This window comes from Podarcis cretensis, assembly GCF_951804945.1.
Source record: "Podarcis cretensis genome assembly, chromosome: 13".
Classification (NCBI taxonomy): Eukaryota; Metazoa; Chordata; class Lepidosauria; order Squamata; family Lacertidae; genus Podarcis; species Podarcis cretensis.
Window position 1 is genome coordinate 25,633,510 of NC_137182.1, and position 15,553 is coordinate 25,649,062.

The 15,553-nt window shown below is 46.1% G+C and overlaps 1 protein-coding gene across 3 annotated transcripts in view; it reads right to left on the reverse strand.

Moving 5' to 3' along the window:
- The window catches only part of STAT3 (signal transducer and activator of transcription 3), a gene marked incomplete at its 3' end in the record, with an annotated part of 39,732 nt that extends 33,114 nt beyond the window's left edge, over window positions 1-6,618 (reverse strand). For all 3 annotated transcript variants that reach the window (XM_079948711.1, XM_079948710.1, XM_079948712.1), the window contains exon 1: window positions 6,496-6,618. The remainder of the gene's footprint in view (window positions 1-6,495) is intronic.
- Between the last annotated feature and the right edge of the window lie 8,935 nt (window positions 6,619-15,553).

Here is a 15,553-nt window from a genome sequence, read left to right on the forward strand (position 1 = left end):
ACAGGGAACCAGACAGAGGGCCTTCTCGGTAGTGGTGCCCGCCCTGTGGAATGCCCTCCCATCAGATGTCAAGGAAATAAGCAGCTATCTTATCTTTAAAAGACATCTGAAGGCAGCCCTGCCTAGGGAAGTTTTTAATATTTAAAGCTGCATTGTTTTAACACTCAATTGGAAGCCGCCCATAGTGGCTGAGGAAACTCAGCCAGATGGGTGGGGTATTATTATTATTATTATTATTATTACTATTATTAAAAGCAGTTCAAAACCACCAACAATCGCAGAAACAAGCTGGGTCCTAAAAATAAGACATAAAAAGGTAAAGGTAAAGGACCCCTGACAGTTAAGTCCAGTTGCGAATGACTCTTGGGTTGGGGTGCTCATCTTGCTTTACTGGCCGAGGGAGCCGACGTCTGTCCGCAGACAGTTTTTCCAGGTCATACGGTCAGCATGACTATGCCACTTCTGGCGAAACCAGAGCAGCGCATGGAAACGCCGTTTACCTTCCTGCCCGAGTGGTACCTATTTATCTACTTGAACTTTGACGTGGTTTCGAACTGCTAGGTTGGCAGGAGCAGGGACCGCGCAACGGGAGCTCACCATGTCGCAATCTCAAGAGGCTCAGTGGTTTAGACCACAGCGCCATCCACGTCCCTAAAAATAAGACATTGAGTGTCAAAAGCCACAGTGAAGAGGCTTGTCTTCAGCATTCACCAAAAGCTCTCTGTTGAAGGTGCCAGACACACCTCTGTGGGGAAGGAAGTTCTACAGATGAGGAGATGCCACAGAAAATGTCCTCTCCTGGCCTGTCAGCCTGAGATCTTCAATTAGCGGCTGGGCAGTCACCTATTCATAGAATAATAGATCTGTACGATTGGAAGGTACCCATAGATTTACCAAGCCCAACACCCTGTGATGCAGGAATCCTGCCCACAGTTGTCCCTGGGTGGGCTCGAACCACCAACCTTCTGGTTAAGAACCAAGCATACTGACCCACTGTGCCACCTGAGATATGGGGCGCTCTAGCTCTGAATGTCGTGCATGGTGCAGGGTGTGTGGGGGCTACAAGGCACTCTCCAACTCTACAAGTTAGGTAGAATAACGCAGTGCATGGAATGCAGGGGCCAGGGAGGTGCTGAGTGCAAAAGCACTTCGCCTGCCGAAAACCCTCCGGCGCTGCCATTAAGAAGCAGAGGTTCTCCTGTTAATTAGAGCTTAATTTGGACTAAAGTACAGGCACGTGCTAGAAGAGATAAGATCACAAACGGCGGAACAAACCAACTGCAAGGATTTAAGGTTTGAACTTGAGATAAGACTTCATTTGGTGCAAAAGACTGGGGGGGGGAGAGCCTACAGTTTATTTAAAGTTTTCTTCTCCACATTTATGATTCAGCAACCCTCCTCTGAACGTTAGTTCAAATTACTATATATTTGTTCAAGCGAGGGTGGAAGAAACAGGATTATAAACATGGAATATAACATCAAACGGAACTGTGTGTAAAAGGGGGGGGGAGGAAAGCTCTATTTTGCAAAAGGTTTACGATGGAAACTTAAGAGCTGACTCTTCCCCATCCTTTATTATTTACGAAATGAATAATGCTAAGAGGACATGGAATTTAATTTTATTGGAAGTGTAATTGCTCATATATCTTCAGCAGGAAGGAAGGATGAAAGGAGTCTGTGAACTGCCAAGTAGCTGCTAAGGTTCTTTACTGAATCATCTGTAGTTCGACAGACCGCTCTTCTTCCCAGGCTGAGAAGGAAAATGGTGACAACAGTTTATTTACTGGGACACAGTGACTTTTGCAGCTGTTGTTAAAGTTCTTGGTGCAAAACAATGAAGCATGGGACAGAGCGATGGAGAGATTTCTGAAACGACAATGGGATATCAGCTCTGCCAAAGGCATGATGGATAACAGCAACAACCAGGGGAAAGAAAGACATAACATCTTACAAGGACAGGAAGAAACACCATGGACAAAATAATTGCCACACACAGGAAGAACAAGGCTATAGTTTGAGTTCCTCACTTGCAGTTTTATAAATCATTTAATGTGCCAACACGAATAAAAGTTATTAATATTGCTGTTGTTGTATAAGGGATTTTTATTGTGACCAGAATGTAATTTAACCTGATAAGATTTTGGAATGCAGAAATAAAGAAAATTATCAAACCATCAAATCTAGCCACTTTAACTAAATTATATAATTCGGTATTTTAATTATTTGTATTAATAATTGTATTAAAATTGCTATTGTTATAATGAGGCTATTATTGGACTGTAATTGAAAACTAATAAAAATGTATTACAAAACAAAAATCATACAGCACTGAAACAGACAATAAAATTTGTGATATTACTATGCAAAAAATACAAAAAAATAGTTGGGGGTAGGTAAGGGATGGGGCTATGGACTCCCTGGGTGCATTCTATGGGTCCTCGGACCCCTAATAAGGAACCACTGGTCTAAGATAAATTTAATTATTGTAAATATATGTTATTTTGCTGGATTTTATACATGTTAGGTCTTTTTACATGTCTTTTTAAAAAAGACAAAACAGCATGGGATTAAAACTTAAGATGCAGAAGTATGGCACAAAAATTTCATTTCAATACCTGTTTGCAGGATTATCACATGACGTATGGAGCAAAAGCTTTTGGTTTAAGTAAGGGCCTCACTTTACTACAACATACATACCTCTGACAAAGGACTTAACAGAAATCCCGACTTCCAAGCAGGACCAGTTCTTAATAGCTGGCAGACTCTGTCAGACTTTTAAAAGCCAGATTTGACACATTAAGTGTGCCCTCCCCCCAGTCAAATAAATGCTCCCATTTCCATTTATTTTGGGAAAAGAATTAAATGAAAGCAAAGTTGTTTTGCATGTGTGACCTTTAACAAGTTTAATTTGTTCCACGTAGCCAAGGGCTTTGTGCTGGATCATGATGGATTATTACGCTTACAGAATAGCTGTCCTGATCTTTATAACCAAGCTCCTGTATAAGATGTCGCTTCTTTCGCACCTTGCTTCTATAAACACAGGCCAGAGACAAACACTGCACTGTGGTTTTGACATTGGAGACGCCAGCTGGGAGAACAGCAGCAGCAGCAGCAGGAGTCAGCCAGGAATCATAAAACTGACTTACTGCAAACCAGAGGGGGGTGGGGAAGCGGGGGAGAAAGAGACGGAGAAAGAATACTGGTTCTCAGCAAACACCTCGCAGTCAACATCATGGAAGTCAGCGCACTGGAACATCAATATCAGACCCTCCAAGTGTCCCGTTTTTTCGGGGACAGTCCCAGATTTACAAAAGCCGACCTGGTTTTTGATTTGATCCTGGAATGTTCCACTTTTCCTTAGGACGTTCCTATTTTCATAGGAGAAATGTTGGAGGGTATGCGACCCCTAAGTCAAGGAGATAAGTAACTATACAACCTATTTACAAGACATCTGAAGGCAGCCCTGTATAGGGAAGTTTTAAAACATTTATACCGTATTTTTTGCACCATAACACTCACTTTTTTCCTCCTAGAAAGTAAGGGGAAATGTCTGTGTGTGTTATGGAGGGAATGCCTACGGGTAGCATGCCTATGGATTTTCCTCCTCTAAAAACTACGTGCGTGTTATAGAGTGAAAAATACGGTATATATGTTGGAAGTCGCCCAGAGTGGCTGGGGCAACCCAGTCAGATGGGTGGGGTATAAATAATAAATTATTACTATTATTATTATGGAATAGGGTGTCCGTATTTTCATTGGGAAAATGTTGGGGGGTATACAACATTACTGCATCTTTTAAGTGCCCAGTTCAGTTGAAAACAGCAGGACATTCCCACTTCTTTGCAAGATCTTAGCCTATGCTGCTTCTCTTCACTTCCATTTCCCTGTGGTTATCCTGGAGGACAGGAGCAGAAATATGCCCCAATGCCTAAACCAGGGACAGTGGCCCTCCAGGGTCTGTTGGACTACAACTCCCATCAGCCCCAGCTAGCATGGTCAATGGTCCAGGATGATGATAGAGCTTGGAGCCAACCGACTTCTTAAAGGCTACAGGTTCCCCAGCCCTTGTTAAGAAAGCAAGCACCTTGCCGTAGGCAGGAGAAAGTGATCATCGCTTACCCTGCTCCCTCAATTAAATAGCCATTGTAATGTCTATACAAGGAATCCCTGGGCCAGATAAACTACAGTGGTACCTCAGGTTACATACGCTTCAGGTTACATACACTTCAGGTTACAGACTCCACTAACCCAGAAATAGTGCTTCAGGTTAAGAACTTTGCTTCAGGATGAGAACAGAAATTCAGCAGCAGGAGGCCCCATTAGCTAAAGTGATGCTTCAGGTTAAGAACAGTTTCAGGTTAAGTACGGACCTCTGGAACGAATTAAGTACTTAACCTGAGGTACCACTGTAATGGGGAAAAACCTGCCTGTGCAACCCACAGTCAAAAGAGCAAGCTCCTCCTTCAGTCACTTCCCTAGCCATGCAAGAACCCCCCTGAGAGATCTGAATGCTCTGGTGACGGAGCACGTTCTTAAATTATTGCTAGAAGCTTCTTAATGACAATTTGGGAATTTTCAAGTTCCAGCAGGCATCCCAGGCAACCTTGGAAGCAGCCAAGTACCTCCTATCCCCATCGAAACCTGCCAATGCAGTCCAGAGCAAAAGCTGAAGTACCTCGAAAGTAGCAAAGGCCTTCCTTCTGAAACAGAAAGGTAAACATCGACCGAGGTTTCAAGGCCTCATCACCAGATCGTAACCCTTGGACTGGCCAGCTTTGCAGCAGAGCTGTTTTTGCACCATAACGCAACCTCCCCCACACTTGGCCTATTGAGACACTTGTGCAAACAGAAGCTTCCTGTCAGCCTTTTTTTAAAGTTTAGTGGAGGGTTTTTTTTGCTACACAACAGCGCCCAATTTAGCAGGCAACAGAATAAGTCAGTGAGAAGGGGGGGGTCAACCTCGCAAAACATCACTTCACTACGAAACCAGGTCAGAATCTCCCACAGCCGTTTGGGAGGCTGGCTCCAGTTCTGCTTTGTTTTTAAATCTAATTTTTATGAAGACTCACGTTCAGGGACACTGTGTTTGTATAGCCAGATAAAGAAGTGATGCTGGGGTGGGGTGAGAGAAGAGAGAGATAAAAATGGGGATTTCCCAGTTGATAACTTCCAGCAACAGGGATACCACCCCCACAAAAATGAGGCATGTGGATGTCAAGCCAGGCCCCAACCCTTCCTTGTTGAATGATAGGAAGAACCAAGAACAATGCACCCTAGATAACACCTTATCAGCTAGCTCTGCATAGGTGACAGCTGCCATACTGCCCTAGACCTCCATCTTCACTATACTGTACTTTTAAAGCAGTATCACAGCACTTTATTTTACTTATTTTATAAAATAAATACACGGCTTGATTAAAAAAAAACAAAACCTCGGAGCAGTTTTTTAAAAAGCCTTAAACCATCCTCTATTTCCCCCCAAAGCATCCTGGGATCTATAGTTTATAAGAGTGCTGAGAGTTGTCATGAGACACCCCTCCCCCCTCACACACACATTCAGCTCACAATCTCAGAGAGGTTTAACAATCAATCCTTCTTCCCAGGAAATTCCCAGAATTGACGCTCAACTCTCCTCACAACTTTCAGTCCTCTTGCACTTCCCAGGGTGCTTGGGCGGGAGGGGGGGGGCACCATGACTGTTTAAAGCGGTACAAAACCGCTTTAAATTCATAGTGCAGATGGGACCCTAGCTTTCAGCAGCCGTTTTCCTTGTAGTTGAGGGAACAGCATGGGGTTTCCAACCCACCTGCAACAGCCCTAAAATTATTCCCTTTTCCGCGTCTCTCTAGACGCTCCCCGCCATTGGGGGAGGGCCTGCAAAGTATACCTAATAAATACTTCAGGGGCAATAACCTATATCAGGGGCGCGAGCAGACCCCTCACACTTTTTGGAGGGGGCACGGAGAGCAAACATCTCCGCCGACAGACCCAACACCTTGAGTTAATCCGAAGTCTAGGAAACCGAACGCGCATTAACACATACACACGCACACCCCTCCCAAAAAACTATATACATGACGGCAGACTTCCCGGATCCTTCAAGAGGCTCCCGTGACCCACCACCTCCTTCCAAGGCTCATAGCTGGCAGGATAAAGCAGACCACCGCCAGCACCCACGAAGCCACCTCTTCCCCGCACCCAAGATTAGCCACTTCTCAGCCTCTTCCTCCCCACAGCTTGCTCTTTGCTAGCCGCTCGCTGACTCCATCCTGACTAAAGCATTGCTGCCTACTCGGCCCTTGATTCCCCAAGGGAAGCAGTTGCTCCTTGGAGCAGCCCCCCGCCCCCAGCTGTCACTCTTCAAGCGGCGGATGGAGCGGGCACTCTGCACATGCTTAGAGGTAACCTCTACCTGAGCCGCGGCTGAGCCCTCCCGCCCCAAAGCAAGGCTCCGGCACGCCCGGCGGCCCCCGCCCCCGGTGCCTCCCGGCCTACCTTGCAGACCGCCCGGCGCCCCTTGCCCACCGCTGGGACCGATCCGGACTCTTCCCGTCGCCGCGCTCTTAGCCCTGCCCCAGCTGCTGGCTGAGAGCCTGACCCCGCCCCCTCCCTCTCGCCCGCGCGCCCCGAGTTGCCGACATTCTCCGCCGCCGACCAATCCCCGGCGAGCTCCGCGGGTCCCTTCGCCGGGAGGCGCCTCTGGTAGCCAATCAGCGCGGGCCTCGGCTTTCATTATTCATCCGGCTGTTCCACGCCTGGCTTCCTCCTCCCGCTGCTCTGCTGGAAACCCAGCTGAGTTCCGGGCAGAGCGTGACGTCGCCGCCGCCGCCGCCGCCGTTGTCTTTCTCCTGAGCGGGAGGGAGACTTCGCTTCAGCCCCAGTGGGCGGGGGAAGGAGCTCTCAGCGGGGATGCTGCAGGGCTGCTTGTAGGGTAGGGTGGGGTGGGGGGTTGCTGGGTCACCTCCCCCTAGTGGGCTCAGCCCTCTCCCCTGCCCTGCTCGGCAAAGAGAAGTCGAGCCCGCCTTTCTTCTCCCAATGCTGACAGAGCGTCTTGACAGGAGGAAGCCACAGCAGCTGCTGTCTCTGCCTACTCCTGCCAGGAAGCACTGGGCGAGTGCCTAGTTGCAAGGAGCCTCCATCGGCTGGTCCTTTGGCCCAGACTCTCCCCTACCTCTTTGCTTGCCTTCTCTCTTGTTGGAGCAGTAGGTATTGGGGCGGGGGAGAGATAGGAGTTACTGGGACCCAGCCCCTCGCAGAAGAAAATGGCAAGTGAGCAAGGAGGAGGAGGAGGAGGCTGGTATTTGCATGAGTAGCTGCCATAGTTGGTTCTACCATTGGACAGAGTGAGGTGGTTACCTTAGGCGGCAGATCCTCGGAGGCAGGAAGTGGTGGTGAGGTGGTGAGAGGACACAGCTGTGGTGTTCTCTGCGCCCTTCCTTATATATTTATTTTTATTTCATAAATTTTATATACCCCTTGGTTGTAGGAAAAAACAAAGTGGCTTACAAAAAAAGATAAAACAACAAAACCATCACTAAAAACTTTTACTGCTATAATTTACGCCATACACAAAATTAAAACCATAATAGACCGAAAACAAATTAAAACCCATATAAACTTTCCAAACATCTGAGTAAGGCTTGCCTAAATAATAATGTCTTCAGCAGGCACCAGAAAGAATACAGTGAATGCATCTGTCAGGAGTAGTCAGTGTGTTGTCCTCTAGATGTTGTTGCACTCCGACTACCATCTTTCCTTAATATTAGCCATACTGGTTGGGGTTGATGGGAGTTGTAGTCCCACATCATCTGGAGGATACCATATTGGCCAACCGTGCTCTAAGCTAACCTGCTGCCCACAGGTGCAGTGGAAGTCTCTGTCCCATCTGCAGGCTCATTGGGCTGTTATGGGGAAATTTTTATTCACCTCCTAGGTTTTTCCCCCAGCCCCATTGCCACCTCCAGGTGTCAGTCTAAGACCTCTATAGCCTTTCCTGAGTCAAATGGGACAGAGAGATGGACCTCAGTGTACTCTGCATATTGAATATCATTCCTGGAAACCAATCAGGTAAGTCGTCAGGGCTCCTGAAAAGCCTGCAGCATGGAGGTTTGGTGTCAGTCCTATAGGACATTGTTCCATAGAGATGAGGCAGGCCACCAAAAGGACTTCTCATGGCTACCCTCATTACTGATTTATGTAGTGGGCATACCAGGAGAGCCTCTGAAGCAGATCTTAAGGTGTAGGCTGGTTGGTATAGGTGTGGGTGGTCCAGTAAATAGCTCGGGTCCAATCTGGTTAGGACTTTAAAAGTCCAAACCAGCAATTTGAACTGGGCTCGGTAATGTGTTGTTGTCATCTTTTCGTTTAATTTTTGGTTATGTAATGATAATCATCACCCTTTGACTTTCATGGGAAAATGAGTGTCTAGCTTCTGACCTGAGCTACCTTGCCCTTTGAGTCTGACTCTGTATGAGTTGCAGATGGTATGGCACAAAGCAGAAAGTCCCAAACCTCCTTTAGGTGTGTTAGTGGTTGGCATTAGCCAGTCCTCCCAAGGTGCTGTGTAATCTCTGCAGCTGACCCTGGGGAGGGATGGGTGCTGTTAGTGCACAGCTGGTGCGTACACCAGAAGGAAAATCATGTTTGGTCTGGATCAGGGGTCAGCAACCTTTTTCAGCCACGGGCCGTTCCACCGTCCCTCAGACCATGTGGGACTATATTTTGAAAAAAAATGAACGAATTCCTATGCCCCACAAATAACCCAGAGATGCATTTTACATAAAAGGACGCATTCTACTCATGTAAAAACACGCTGATTCCCGGACCGTCCGTGGGCCGGATTGAGAAGGTGATTGGGCTGCATCCGGCCCACGGGCCTTAGGTTGCCTACCCCTGGTCTGGATTAATGAGTTCTGCCTTGCGTAACAGAGGATGTTGGAAAGCTCACTTGTTCACCTCTGTCCCTGTTGTGCCAATTTCCTCTTTTTTTGTGTGTTTCTCTGTTTTGTGAAACTCGTTTTATTGATTGGCTTACAAACCAACAATTTCTGAAACCCGTTTTTGTTACATGTACTGAAGTCTTTTCATACATGACACAAAAACAACAAAGGAAACCGAATTCTTGTTATTAAAATAATTTATATACTGTGGGAAATTGCAGTCAAACATATCTATGCATACATACTAGTTGGTGCATGAAGGGTTTAAAACCACAGAGTTCTTAGACTCAGCTAGGTCATGCCCCTTACCTCCATGAGGAAGGAAGTGAAGCTGCTTCTCTTTCTGTTCCTCACCTCTCTGTGTGCCATGTAATCAACCAGGACTAATGTTTGAAACTATATGCTGTGTTTTGCACCCAAAAGTAATCTGCCTGTGTTCTTTTTGCTGCTGCATGAAATAACACATGAATTGGACCTTTGGATTTAGTAAGTTAAGCATTTAAAACTTACTGAACTGTATGTGGTCTGTTCATTGCTACAGGGGTAGAGAGAGGGGGCAGGCGTTTTAATCAACCTACTAGCAATACTGCTGTTTAACTCTGAGATTGTTTTTAATTCTGTTGGGGGCTCTCTCCTGCTGGAGGGGTGTGCAAAGCCCTATGTTTGGAATTTAGGTACTCAGCTGATTATTTTGTTAATTACTCACACACAGGGCAGGTCAATTTTCCTCCTACATAAACCGCCTTTCATCTTGAGAAGTGTCAATGCATTTCCCAAGCAGAAAAAGCCAGCAGCAAAATAACAAGCTGACAATCATAGTAAAACCGTAAGATCAAAGTAGAAAAACATCCCTAATTAAAATATATCATAAACAAGTCTGTTAAAATCACAGGCCAGGAAATCAGAGGAAAGCTTACCTCAACAGGCATGTTTTAAAGAGCCAGCAGAATGCCAATACTTATGGAACCTCTTGTATTTCACAAGGGAGGGCATTCCATAACACTGGTACCACCAGTGAAAATAACTGCCTCCATGTTACCTCAAGTCAATGATCAGGCTGTGACAAAACTAACTGGGTTAACTGCCAGCCTAGCCTTCTCCCTGACATGCTACGGATCAATGTGCAGATTTATTATTATTTGTATATAAGAATCCACAGGCCCAGGTTTAGCAGCCCACTGAGAGATAAACCAGTGAGCTGCTGGGAAATCCAGGAATAAAAGTTTTAGTTTGAAAAAGTTTTGGAGAGAAGTGAGAATTGGATTAAGACATGATGCTGAGGGATGGAGCAATTAACCCATTCTACTGTGCTGCTTCCCTGCTCTAAATCTCCCACAAACTACCGGCAACTGCACAGGTACCTATATGATTTCCAGCGTTGGACAGGTATCCAAGGTGGGGGGGAGGCTCTTTAAGATCAGGAAAACAGCATGGTGGAAAGGGCTGGGTACTGCTGCCCCAACTGGATTATTCGATTCAGTTCTCTCATGTACACACAAACGCACGCACACTACACAATTGCTTTGTGTTTTGACAAAAAATATTTTTTTTAACGGTGCAAAATTTGATCACTCGTTTTCCAGTATCCTGTACAGTTTGGCTGCGACAGTTGGGTCAAAATAGTTCACAGCTGGTCCCAACAACCAGATCATATGTGCACTCTAGCTTCATACAAATCCAGGATTGTGATGCAAGTCTTCCAATGGGGGCTGCATGATGACAGCCTTACATTTCTAGCTGATAGATAGATAGATGATAGGAAAGAATAAATGCGTTCATCATTGTGGCACCTTCATGCTGCAAAGTGGCACTTTTTTGAAGTGCTGCAACTCCTGCAGCTGTTGGGGACACAGTGACTCTGTTGCATGGGTGGGTGGGGCACAATCCTATAGGTAGCAGCAGACCCTGGAAGAAATCATTCTACAGCCGTGGCTAAGCTAGTTTTTTTCTTGGTGGGCTGCTCAGCTGGGTTATGCAATTTAAGACCTGATTAATATGAAGTGAGTGTCGACATGTTAACCAGAGTAGAGTCCAAGGGCTCGTCCGCACTGGAGTTTACTGTGTATTGGCAGCTGTTTGCATTTCCATTTAATTTGCATTGTCTAAATGACATTACCATCAAGCAACACCCATCTGAATGCAGACCCCTGTCAATTCTAATCCAATAAGTTGGGGGAGATGGGGCTCTAAACCTCTCTACTCAGGGTTGCATACAATTTGTTTTGTTTTTTAGAGAGTGATGGATAAATTACCACTTTCTGCTACTCTGCTTTCCACACCCACTGCTTCATCAGTGTGTTCATTTCTTATCCAGCTTTCCTTTGACCCTCAGATTTGCATGAAACCAGAAAACTGCACAAGCAAATTTACAGTTGGCTGACTGCGCTTTTGCAAACTTCTTAGATGAGGATTTTGTGTGTGTGTGTGTTTTAATTTAAAAAGCTATCTGCGTGCATGCCCTGTTGGTACTGTCAGTGCCAGATTTACGTATAAGCTAAACAAGCCATAGCTTAGGGCCCCACTCTCTTGGGGGCCCCCAAAAAATTTAAAGGGGGGAAAAACCTGGATGTACATTTCCAAAATATTAGATAAAAAACAAATAAAATAAATCCTATATATACCGCAACAGTGCTTGTGCTGTGTAGGCTCCTATGATGTAAGTACAGTAATGGGCCCCGGTGCTACCCTGCTCCCTAAAATATCACTGGTTTGCTCATTTCTATATATAGGGTGCCTGCATGGACTGGTTGCATGGCAACATGTGCAAATGGCTTTAGATACCTATTAGGTCCATAAATTACCATATAGCATATATTCAACACAAAAAACAGTGACAATTTGTTGTTGACAAAGGACAGCTGGACATATAAAAGGCCCCATTACCTTCAGTAGCCTTGGGCCTCATCAAACCTAAATCTGGCCCTGGGCACAGTACCTAACTGGCATAACAGAGTTAATAAATTAGAAGGCAGGGACACAAACAAAGGGGGATGGGTACTGAAGCTGCTTCACATATGCAAATTCAAATAGCTGCAGGCATGGACTATTCCAGTCTAAACGTGAATGTGGGGAAAGTGGATTAACAGCTGAATGTGGACCAGCCAGACTGTGAAATGTTTTTATAGAAACCACCTGTGGCAAGGATTCTCAGTTGGACATGGCTGCTGTATCATTTTTGGGGAGCTTGCAGCGGTAATCGTATGAACCCATGACCAGCAATGATCTTTTCGAAAACCTTAGCAAGCCACTCATTGAGGAATGCTTTTATGCAACTATGCTTTAAGTTCATGCCTATGGCATATCTGAATGGCAGGTAGAATTGAATTCCAGGAGACTCACAGTTGTGGGCAGCTAATATGTTATCATTTATGGATCCTTGTGTGGTCAAAATGGCTCCATCTGCACACAAGGGGAGGTATCAGCAGGTTCACAGAAAAGCCAAGATTTGCAGAACTATCCCCCCAATAAACAAACGAAACAACTGGGGACAAAACCCCTAAAAAGGAGGGGGACCCAAAACAGACCAATGAAGACTGAGCATGCTCTATAGCCAGAGAATACCACCTTGCTTTTTGGGGAGGGGGAGGGGGATGGAATGTAGTTTCCTGGGAAAGAGCATGACTAGCTGACTGGCTGGCAGAAATTTGGATCAGGCTCACTCTGCCTTGCAACATTTTTTCCCAGTTGCACTTAATGAGCCACCCCAAGAAGGATTCCGCTCAGACCTTGTTAGTGGTTTCAGAGGCTTCACAGACTTGGTGCTCCTGGGGTTGGCTTAGATATGTAAACGATATGACAGCATTGTTAGGTGTTGTGGCTGGGAAGTGGGGGGGGGGGGAAGCAAGTATGGTCTGTTGCAACACCTTGTTGTGGTACCCACCTATTTTGAGCAAACCATTTTGTGAAATGTCTTTATTTCTTAACATGCCTTTTGTGGTAATCTGAAATCTTTTCGGAGTTACCCACATACGCTGTGATGTCACTGGGCGATGATGACCTTTGCTTTCAAGTCAATAAATGCCGCAGTGACAGTTGAAACTTGTGGTTATTGTGCTTTGGCTTTGATCTTATAAAAGGTCTTCTGCTGTGGTGTGTCTTGCCCTTTTGTCTTCTTCCCTGCGAATCCCACGCAAATGCTTATCTATGCAGACGGCTATATTCAACTAATTTTCACTGAAAGCAGACCCACTTAAATTAATGGACTTAAGTTAGTCGTGGACATGTTTCACTGAGTCTACTCTGAGTAAAAGCTGGTTGTATACCATCCAGAAGATTTTCCTTTCCTTTCCCTTTCTCTCTTTTCCAGTGAGGACTTGCTTGTAGTTATCTGTTCTTTCCAGCTGCCAAAGATCAGTGGAGTCTCTTGTGGTACTTCTGACTCAGCCTTGATATGGGTGGGTAAATCAGCCCAGTCCCTTACCATTTCCCATCATGTTCAGTAACATCAAAGGAAACTCCAGGATAAGGACACCCCTTTCTTTCTTTCTTTTTTGAAGGAAGTGAAATGCACAAAGTCAGAAGAATGGGAAATCCATATTTACAGATGGAAGCAAGCAGCTGTGGAATTTTGGCATTCTCGTTTTGTCCTTATTCATTGCTCAACGGAGGATTCCATTCTGGAGTTCCAAAGTAATGTATCAATTACCCACCCACTCATTCTGTCACCATCATCTGTGTTCCACGTCATGGGGGCCACTTAACAGAGCAAGGAGGGGCCAACTCTAGAAAAGCCGCTTCACCTTTTCCCAGCAAGTCCCAACAGATGATGATGTGCTGTGGGATCAGTGATGGCTTCGCCAAGAACCTCCTGTTGAATGTTGCATCCAGCGGGGAATTAGTCGCTGGCTACTTCTCAGGACTGGCCCACCCAGGAGGTTTGATGAGGCAATCGTCGTGGGCGGCAGGCTGGGGACAGCTGGGAGGGGCAGCAGATCCAGGCCCTGGGGAGCATGCCACCCACCTCCTCCTGTGCTTGGTTCCCACCTCTTCCTCTACCTGCTCCTCTCCGGCCTCCTGCTTTTTCTTCTCCTGCCACCTTCAGCCTGCCAGGGCTTCTGTAAGCTGCCTCCACTCAGCAACTGTGGGGCTGTGGGCAGAGGAGGGCTTTTTCTGTTTTGCCTCAAGTGACAAAACGCCCTGGGCTGGTCCTGCTACTTCCAGAGATTCAGCTAGGTCTAAGCCAAGGCCAGCTGTTTGGGAGTGATGGGAGGGGTGATTTTAAGGCTGCACCACTGGCACAAATAAAGGCACAACTAGGCAGAACAGTAGGAGATCCATAATCTGATTGGCAATTTTTAAAGAGCTAAATGCTGGTTCCCCACCCCTCAAATTTGAACTGGTGTCGTGGTGCTAATGGATGAGTAGTTTAACCTTTCCCCCTCTGCCATTCTCCTGATTGGAATTGCCCCACCCCAAGGTACTATTTGCTTCACAGGTCAAAGCACTGGTCCCATACCTTATCACCTCGAAAGGGTGTACATAACCCCCCTGGTTGTTGAAGGAGGCAGCTGTGCAACTCTTACCAAACAAACCTGTGGGATGTTTCAAACTTAGCTGGTTTTAAACCCGACCTCTTCTGCGCAAAGCGTATCCAGTGCCAGTCTTACTCAAAGTAGACCCATTGGAATGAATGGCCCCAAGTTGGTCGTGCTCATTCATTTCAGAGGGTCTGCTCTGAGTAGGATTAGCACTGGATGCTCCCCAGCGGGATCAAATGGATAGGTGAAGATTCCCTAGGAGGCGAAGAATGGTGCTGATGACATCCAGCTAGGCTTCTTTCCTATCCAGTTTGTGAGCAGAGGCCTTAATCTTCCGCTGATGTCTGGGGGCTGTAAGAACCTAGATGGCTGACAAACATGGACTATATCAGTGTTCCAGCAATGGCAGTGCCCTTCTGTTTTTGTTTTTTTTTTAATGCTCCTACCTGAAGGGGAGCTGCTGCCACCTGGAGGGGAAAATGGAAGCCACACTTTCAGATCCTGGCTAAGGAACTACTTGGGTGGAAATAGTTCTGAGTGTATCTCCTGGCTTGTCTTGTGGAGGGAGAAACGACACTATTTTAAAATTGGCATACTTAAAAGTGATGCTTTTTGTTTGAAAGAAAAGCAGCCAATCTGCAGTTGGTGTAAAAAGAGGTGCTCAGTTCAAAAGCACACCAGTGCAAGTAGACAAATAGGCACCGCTGTGCTGGGAAGGTAAATGGTGTTTCTGTGTACTCTGGCACTCATTATGGCATCCCATTGCGCCAGAAGCAGTTTAGTCCTGCTGGTCGCAACCCAGAAAGCTGTCTGTGGACAAATGCCAGCTCCCTTGGCCTGAAGCGAGATGAACGCCACACCCCATAGTTGCCTTTGACTGGACTTAACCGTCCAGGGATCCTTTACTTTACTAGGTGGCATGGGGACTGGGCCCAGTGAATTCAATTGTCTCTATCATGCCATGGAATGAGAGATAATAATAATAATAATAATAATAATAATAATAATAATTTATTATTTATACCCCGCCCATCTGGCTGGGCCTCCCCAGCCACTCTGGGCGGCTTCCATAGAAACCAAAAATACAGTAAAATATCACACGTTAAAAACTTCCCTGAACCGGGCTGCCTTAAGATG